Here is a 9217-nt window from a genome sequence, read left to right as displayed (position 1 = left end):
AAGTGTAGTAATAAAAAATAACTCAAATTCTAATTTTATTACACACTAATAAAATACAATACAAACTCTCTTTTATTTTTTCTCTCTATATTAGCTGCTGCTAGTTTTTCTTTCTATACTAACAACACTTTTTTTTTCTCTCAAACTCACTAATTTTTTCAACATTCACACACACAAATTATAAAACTCTACTTATATATATATATAGACATAGAAAGCCTTAATGATTGCTTATCCTTAAGTATATGATAATACTTATCCATTGTACATGCCTTGCCTTGTAGGACTTTTCAATGTTGCTAACATCTTTATTTTTCATGAAATTTCCAACATGATAATCTTTATCCAATTTGCAAAGTTCTATTCAATTTGAAAACCAAGTTTTATGAGGTAGAACCCAATTTGGATTTGACTTCTTTAGTTGTAAATTTTGACCTTGAAAAGTTTGGTTTGATTTCTAACAATTGTTCAGTGGCAGCTCTTTCAAAACCTCCCCAGACGTTTGCTGTAAGGCTCTTAGGTGAGTGTCAAATCTCATGGGGTTTCATAGTGATGGAGAAAAAAGTGTATACAACTAAGAATGTCCATAGTTTCTAAAATTAGCTTGACAAACAACTTTCCATACACGACTTTCAATTACATAAAGAATATTTGAAGGATAGGAATACAAGTTGATGTAATTTATTGTTTAATTAAAACCAATAATTAGTGTGATTTATACAAGCTTCCACTTTATCATGATATTTAAGTTTTTTTTAAATTATTTAAAATTTTTTAATTAAAATACTCACGTTAATTGAGAAGAAAAGCATATAAGAAGTGAAACATTTCTATTAAGCAATAAGATGGGGATCACTTTTGAAAGAAAATGTTTCGTCTAATCTCTTTACTATTGAAGGATGGTATGAAATTATTATTCCACGTTATTTTTACCCTTCTTCAATAGGAGAATTATAAATCAAATTTTTCTCTACTTTTTTAAGAGAAAAAAAACTGAAAATAAAAAGGAAAAATTTGATTTCTCATTCTCCTATTAGAAAAATATAGAAACAACGTGGTATTACAGCTTCATATAATATTTTCTCCTTTACCATATTTGACATTACTTTTTAACATACCATCCTAAAAACACTACACTACACATCACATATTATTAAATTTTAAATAAAAGTTAGTAATAATAATAATAATAAACAACTATATCTCAAATTTTCTTCCCTTCTAACCCTTTTATCATTTTTTTGTTTTAATTATTTTTAAAAGGGACATAAATTTGATTAAATATACAATTTGATATATAAACTTTGATTTGATAAAATTAAACAAATGAAACTTTTATTGTGGTTTAAATGTATACATGAAATTTTATTTTTGATCCAATTATATACATTTAAATAAATACAATCCCTTTCAAAGAAAAAAAGTCAACCATTTCTATAACAACCACCCACTGTAACAATTAACAGCTAAGTTTCTAAAAGAATCGATTTTTTATGTTTTATTTTAACCCTCTATAACAAGTTTTCACTTATAATAGCAACATCCATAATTATGAAGTATGTTCTTTATTAAAATAATTTTCTATAAAAATTAAAGCAAAGTTATACTTATTTCTTATAAGCAAGCCTATTAATTATCAATGATTTTAATTACAATATTACTTCAATAAAATGATTAAACTTCACGTGAAGAAATCTATTAATCATATTTTATAAATGAAAATACTATTCAATGAGTGAAATTAAAAATATCAATTCAAAAAACTATTAAGTTCCTTAATTAAATATTCTACGATAAATTTGGAATATCATAAACTTATAAATTGATTATTTGAATTTAATAACTTATAAAATTAATTAATTTAATTTGATAACTCATATTGATTAATTGAGCTTCTTATATTTATGAACTTTATAATTAATCATGTGAAATAATGTAAAATAAAAGGTACATAAAAGCAATAATACATGCACTCGCTATACGCCTTTTAATTATGTTGATTTAGTTCTCACTTTCTTTCTCTTTCTAACATAATTCTCACTTTTTTATTTGATGGAAATTCACGATATGAATTTTATGACAAACTTACAACGATTATCTCTTTATAACAACATAGTATAACAACCTCCTTTCTGTAACATGCAAAATCTTGGCAGACAAATGAGACTGTTATAGAGAGAGCTGACTTTATGTCAATTTATTTTTATATTTGATAAATATAATTATTTTTATATGTTAGCTTGATTAATCAAATTGAAATTGCCAAGAGAGGGTGAATTAGCCTTTTAAAAAATTGGTGGAAGAAAAAGGAGAAAATGAACACCAAGAATTAGAGTGGTTCGACCCCAATTGCCTAATCCACTACCTTAGCTTTCCACAACTAAGGATTTTCCCAAATTCAGTAATTTGTTCAACCTTTGAGGAAAAGGTTTAACCTTACAACTCTCTTAAGACTTTTACCCCAAATCTTAAGATAAACCCTCTCAAAGAATTACAAAGAAGCAAACTAAGGAATAATCCTAACAAGATCAGAATGTTTGCAAATTAAGCACAAATAGGCAAGAATACACTTGAGCAAAAGAAAGACAATAAGAGCTCACAAGTGTGTATAAGAGAACTTTGGAAGTATTGAGTACAAATGTTGTTTGATTGATGATTTTGCTTGAATATGCTTTCTTGTTGTTGTAGGAACTTTAGAAGCTGATATTTATACCCCTAATTGATTTTCAACTGTTGAGGTTGTTGTGGTAGTTAATAGAGCCATTGGGGATGTGAAAACCAGAGCATTTAATACACCTACAATTGCAAGTATTGATACCAGATAAAAAGATACCAATAATTTTTACAATAAATGCTAAATTTAGTGACCGTTGGAGTTTAATGATACCAAAACAATTTTTATCAATACTTTATTAAAAGGTATCGATATCGTATTGATACTTTGTAGGTTTTGTGAAAAACAGAATATCATTTTGGTACTGATTTTCCAAGGGGTATCAATATTTTAAAAATATCAATACTTAGCCAAAAAGGTATTGCAAGTATCAATATTTTTTGGCCTAGAGTAATTCTGACTTGTTTGAAAGGTATTTTGACTTAATAAAATAATAAAGGACTTTATTACATAGTCAAAATCATTTTAACTTGATTTTAAAATTATTATAAAAATTTTCTAAGAGTTCAAAAAAGATATTCAAAATTTTATCTCTTAGACTTCAAATTGAAAAATTATTTTGTTAATTTTGTTCAATTTTATTTTTTATTCAAAAACACTTTAATTTGCTATATCTAAACATTATATCAATGGTTTAACAATCTCCCCCTTTTTGATAACAAAACATTTGGTAAATTTGTTTTTGAATATTTTCTCCCCCTTAATAAAAGTCATTTTGAATTTAAGGCCAAAATAAAAATTGACATACAAATTGGCATTCATTTTTACTTTAAGGAAACTGGTCACATAATTTGCATAATTACATATGGTTAGCATAAAAGTAATCAAACAATTTACCTTAATTTACCCTTTCTTCTCCCCATTTTTTGTTATATCAAATGACAAATTGAACTTAAAGGAGAGAAGTTATTAGTTCAACATAATAGATAGATAAGAGTGAATGGCAATGAACTAAAACAATAGTGTACCTCAAAATACCAACAAATCAATAATGTGCAAGAAGACATAAACATAGGCATTAAAAAAATCTAGGTGCAAATGATATGAGTAATAATATGTAAATGTAAATAAAAAGTGCTAAGCGTCATCAGGAGGAGAAAATGGAGGATTCAAAGGACAACGATCAAAGAGAGACGTCATTTGCATCTTTAAGATGGATAGCTAAGAATTAACATCTTCATTATGAGACCGAACCTCATCTCTAATACCTCAAACAACATTTCTCAATGAATGGATAGCATCAAGGATGACACCATTGATCTCGGACGAAGGTTGAGATGCTTGAGAGGACGAAGTCGGAAGAGGAACATGTTCGGGTGTCGAAAAGTCTTCAAATGCAGTATCAGTGTCGTCATCTTCATTTTTCACCGAATGGTTGTTCTTAATCAATGTACAGTGGTGGCATCATAATGATATCCCGCATGATGAAGGACCCCATAACTAATAGGTTGGTTAAAAGTAATGGGGGTGTCTCCATTAGTGCTAATGCCCAATCACCAAAAAAGATATGACAAATACGTGCCATGAGGAAGGGAGATATTTATATTCATCCCTCTCCTGATAGCCTTGGTAATGTCATTAAACATGATGAGGGCAAGGTCGAGATGCTTATTGGATTTAAAATAATCAAGCCACCAATAATTAGTGTTTCGAAGCTTAGCATATTTTTTAATAGAGTAAAGGTTCGAGGCTATGATCAAGTGGAGGACACGATCATGAAGGTTAAGTTCAGATGCCGATTCAGACTAAATAAAAAAGGACTTAAAAGGACCCTTTTCATTGGAGTTACCTCCGGGAGGCAAATAAAGATAATCGCCAAACTCTTCTAAGAAAAGACATATAGGGGTTTTCATTAAAAAAGAGGTTATGGCTATAACGGTGTCGTTGGACTCATCATGTTCGAGTTTGGCATTAAGAAAAATGCTTGAACAAGATTTTAGTAAGTCGGCGAAGAAATATTTAGAAAATCCATCCAAACTTAAGTTTGCAAAATAGAGAGATAGATAAAATTAATACCCTCTAGCATGGCTATATCCACTTTCCTAGAATCCCAAACTCTCTTAGATGCATACTTTCTAGCAAAATGGTTACGAAGGGCATCATTATGAAAACATTTGTTAAAAGAAGATATAGGGCCACTAGGTTGTTAGGAAGAAGATGCACGGGTTCTAGGCCTTTTCTTAGGAGCCATAACTAGAGAAATAAGCACTAAAGTTTGACTAAAAACACTAAAAATTTCGTTTGATAATTTTGTCAAACACTTGGTGTGCAAGGGTGTAAGGTAAAAAAAATTAAGAAAATGGCTAGTAAATGGAAACCCCTACAACAAAATACAATAGATATAACCCAAAACACCATTAAGAAGCACTATTTCAACCTACATTTTATAAAATCAAAAGATTAAGAAAATTAGGATTTCCCTTAAAAAGTGTTGAAATAGGCAAAATTTCCAAGCAATGTTGAACAAATCTTGAAAAAGGAGTGTTTGGAATTGTTGCAAAGGCAAGATTTGATGAAAAATTAAGGAAACTTGAAGAAAATTTGTAAAAGAAATGAGAGATTTTTGGTGAAGGGAAGAAATTTTTTCTAAGGTTTTTCAAAATCGTTTTAGAAGCAGCTGCAAGTGCCTTTAAAAACCTCGAGGTACCGATGATTGCTCACAAGTATCGATATTTTTATAAAAGAATCGATATTTTTAAGTTGGTATTAATACTAATTTGCAATTCTATTTTCCAAGTGTAGAAAATTTGCAAAACTGAGAATTTTAGGTCATAAAGTTTTCTACGAGTCCTAAAATGACTTCAAAACCATTCCTAATAGTTTCATAGGCATAAAAAATGTACAATGTAAGCACGATGCATATGATTCATGAAAGCCAAATTAGACAAAAAAAAGAGACTAAATTAACAAGATTTACTTTATTCTAACAAGTTTAATTGCATCAAAAGAGTAAGCATGCTAGACACATAAATTCAAAATAGATCATATAACCACATAAAACTCCCCCTATATTTTTGCATAAAAGGCCCATAAAAGTCATGCATAGACACTTTTTCAATCATTGTTAAGTCATAAAGCATTTTAAAAAAAACGAAGTGCAAAAATTAATTTGAACACAAAAGTTAAGTGAAGGTAGTAATATCTAATTCTCTCCTACCTGTCCAAAATCTTTCTTTGTCTAAAGGTTTTGTAAAAATATTTGCTAATTAATTTAAGGTGTCAATAAACTCTAGAATTACTTCTTATTTTTGGACATGATCTCTAATGAAATGATATCTTATTTCAATGTGTTTAATCCTAGAATATTGGATGAGATTTTTAGTGAGACAAATAGCACTAGTATTGTCACACTTGACAGGAATGATATCTATATCAATTTCATAGTCTTTAAGTTGTTGTTTCATCCATAAAACTTGAGCATAACAACTACCAGCAGAAATATATTCTGCTTTGATGGTGGACAATGCAACACTATTTTGTTTTTTAGAAAAACCATGATATTACCATGTTGCCTAGGAATTGACAAGTACTAGAGGTGTTTATCCTATCTAATTTGCAACCTCCAAAATTCGCATCCAAGAATGCATGCAAGCTAAATGATGAGTCTCTATGATACCAAAAGCCTAAATTGGGAGTGTCTTTAAGGTATCTAAAGATTCTCTTAAGGACTTGTAAATGGGATTCCTTAGGACGAGATTGATATCTAGCACACAAGCATATACTAAACATAATGTTGGGTCTACTTGCGGAAAGATAAAGCAAAAAACCAATCATTGACCTATATAATTTTAAATCAACACATTTACATTCCTCGTCTTTGTCAAGTTTTGTAAAAGGGCTCATAGGGGTAGCTTCTGGTTTAAGAGTGTCTATCCCAAACATCTTGAGCATTTCCTTTGTGTACTTAGCTTGATTAATGAAGATGTCATCATTTCTTTACTTGATTTGGAGTCCCAAAAAGAAAATTAGTTCTCCCATCATGCTTATCTCAAATTCACCTTGAATTAACTTAGAAAATTCTTAACAAAAAAATCATTAGTAGAACCAAAAATAATATCATCAATATAAATTTGAACTGCTAATAAATATTTATCTTTGCTTTTAATAAAAAGTGTTATGTCAGCCTTCCCTTTACTAAAACTCTTTTCAATAAGAAAATTTGATAACCTTTCATACCAAGCTCTAGGAGCTTGTTTCACACCATATAAAACTTTTGAAAGTTTAAAAATATAATTTGAAATTTTTGGATCTTCAAAACCGGGTGGTTGTTCAACATACACTTCTTCATTTATAAAACCATTTAGAAAAGCACTTTTTACATCCATTTGTTATATTTTAAAATCATTGAAGCATGCAAAAGCTAAAAGCATTCTAACAGCTTCCATCCTAGCTACTGGAGCATAAGTTTCATCATAATATATTCTTTCATCTTGAGTGTAACATTAAGCAACAAATCTAGCCTTGCTCCTCACTCTGTTCCCACTCTCACCTAGCTTGTTACTAAAAACTCATTTAGTACTTATAGTAGATTTATCATGAGGTCTTTCAACTAGGGTCCATACTTTACTTTTGTAACACCCCTAACCCGTACCCATCGCCAGAGCAGGGTTTTGGAGCATTACCAGAACATTCAGAACATTTTTCCATTATACTACGTAAATTACTATTCATTTATCGAGATCATCCATAACATCCCTTGATCGAGCCCTCGAAGCCCAATACAAGCATTAGAATTGACTCGGGACTTAATCGGGACCTCTAAGAATTCTTCACGAAACTACAAAACTTTTCCAAGGTGCAGGGCTTACACGCCCGTGTGGTCCAAGGGACATGCCCGTGTTAGAGGTCGTGTTCAACCCCGTGTAACTCTCTGACTTGCACACACGGCTATGTCACACGCCCGTGCGCTAGGCCATGTGGTTAATTAATTCAATTCAAAATTAGGTGCAAGTTTCACACAGCCAAGACACACGCCCGTGTGCTAGGCTAGGTGTGCCCAATTCTGAGCATTCTTGTGATATCCCGAATTAGGGCCTAATCGGAATAGTAGTTTTGGGACCACAAATCAAAGATAGAAATAATTATTTTATAATTATTTTGAGGTCTATGATATGATTACATGATTGTGTGAAAGTTTCGTGAAGAAATTCTATGCATAAAGTGCTTAATTTGAAATTTGGGACTAAATTGAATAAGTTGCAAAACTTGCATTCTAGAATTTCTAGTATGAAATTGCTTTGGAATATTAATTAAGAGGCCTTAAATAGAAATTTGACCAATTTCTAAGTTTTTGGACAAAAATTGGACATGGATGGAATTTTTGAAAGTTTAGTAAGGAAGGGCATTTTGGTCATTTGGATTTTAATGAATTAAAATGGGAAAAATTAAGCAAAAAAATCCATTCATCTTCTTCATGTTGCTGCTGAATTTTACTTGCTACCATAGCTAGGTTTTCTTCAACTTCTAAGCTCAATAGTAAGTCAATCCTGGCCCCGTTTTTAATGTTCTTTACATTTTTGAAATTCTCGTAGCTCGGTTTACCTATTTCTACCAATATTTTGAGCTAGGTTTTATAATTAAAAATTTACCCATGAATTATATGCAAGAATTTTGATGTTTTATGGTAGAATATGAAGCTTGAGATTGTGTTAAACAACTTTTGCTAAGTGATTTTACGTAAAAACGACTAAAATGACGTAATCGGTAAAAATACCTAATGTTCATAAATACATGATAGAGTGTGAATTTGATGTTGCTATAGAAGGGAAAAATGATCAGCATGTCATAAAACATAAGAAAATAAGATGAAGTTTAATTTCCGAGCCAGGGGAAAAATCGTAATTTTGTGAAACTTTAGGGGTAAAATTTGTAATTTTTGCCATAGGATGTTTTTGGAGTAATTTGAGTAATGTGAGACATTAATAAGTCAAATGTGTTATTATAGATCAAGATATATGTGGAATCGACCTTGATCGGGGAAAAGAAAAGATTTCGAGCTAAATTGTATCCTTTATACATTTTGTACTGAGGTAAGTTCATGAGTAAATAGGGTAACATAATTGTTGTTTTAAGCAATTTAATGTTGTTTATATAATATGATGCTTATTATCATGAAATGTTATGTTTTGTAGTTATTGTTGAATAATATGTAATTATGTGAATTACTTGACGAGTATGAACTATCACCGAAGTATCGATTTCGACATTTCGTGGAAGATGGCAAAGGAGTATGATCGAGGAAAATCCCATTTGAACATTAGGAATAGATTAGGATACAAGTGACATGTCACTAGGAAATTGAGATCCGAGCTCATTGAGTTGCGTTCCGAGTTCACTTATGGGAACACCCGAGCTCGTTGAGTTGCGTTCCGAGTTCATTATGGGTGAAATTATGGTAGCTTGATTTTGTGTATCCGAATTATATTCCAATGTGTTCAACGGGTAAAGTTCTAGTGAAATGGAAGAATTCTCGAGATGAAAGTGACTAGTTCATAAGTGTTGTAGAACGGATACTTTGTACAGGTATGTACTTAACCCTCGGGT

This window comes from Gossypium hirsutum, chromosome A06, assembly GCF_007990345.1.
Source record: "Gossypium hirsutum isolate 1008001.06 chromosome A06, Gossypium_hirsutum_v2.1, whole genome shotgun sequence".
In the NCBI taxonomy this organism is placed as follows: domain Eukaryota; kingdom Viridiplantae; phylum Streptophyta; class Magnoliopsida; order Malvales; family Malvaceae; genus Gossypium; species Gossypium hirsutum.
Note: the sequence above shows the minus strand (reverse complement) of the source record.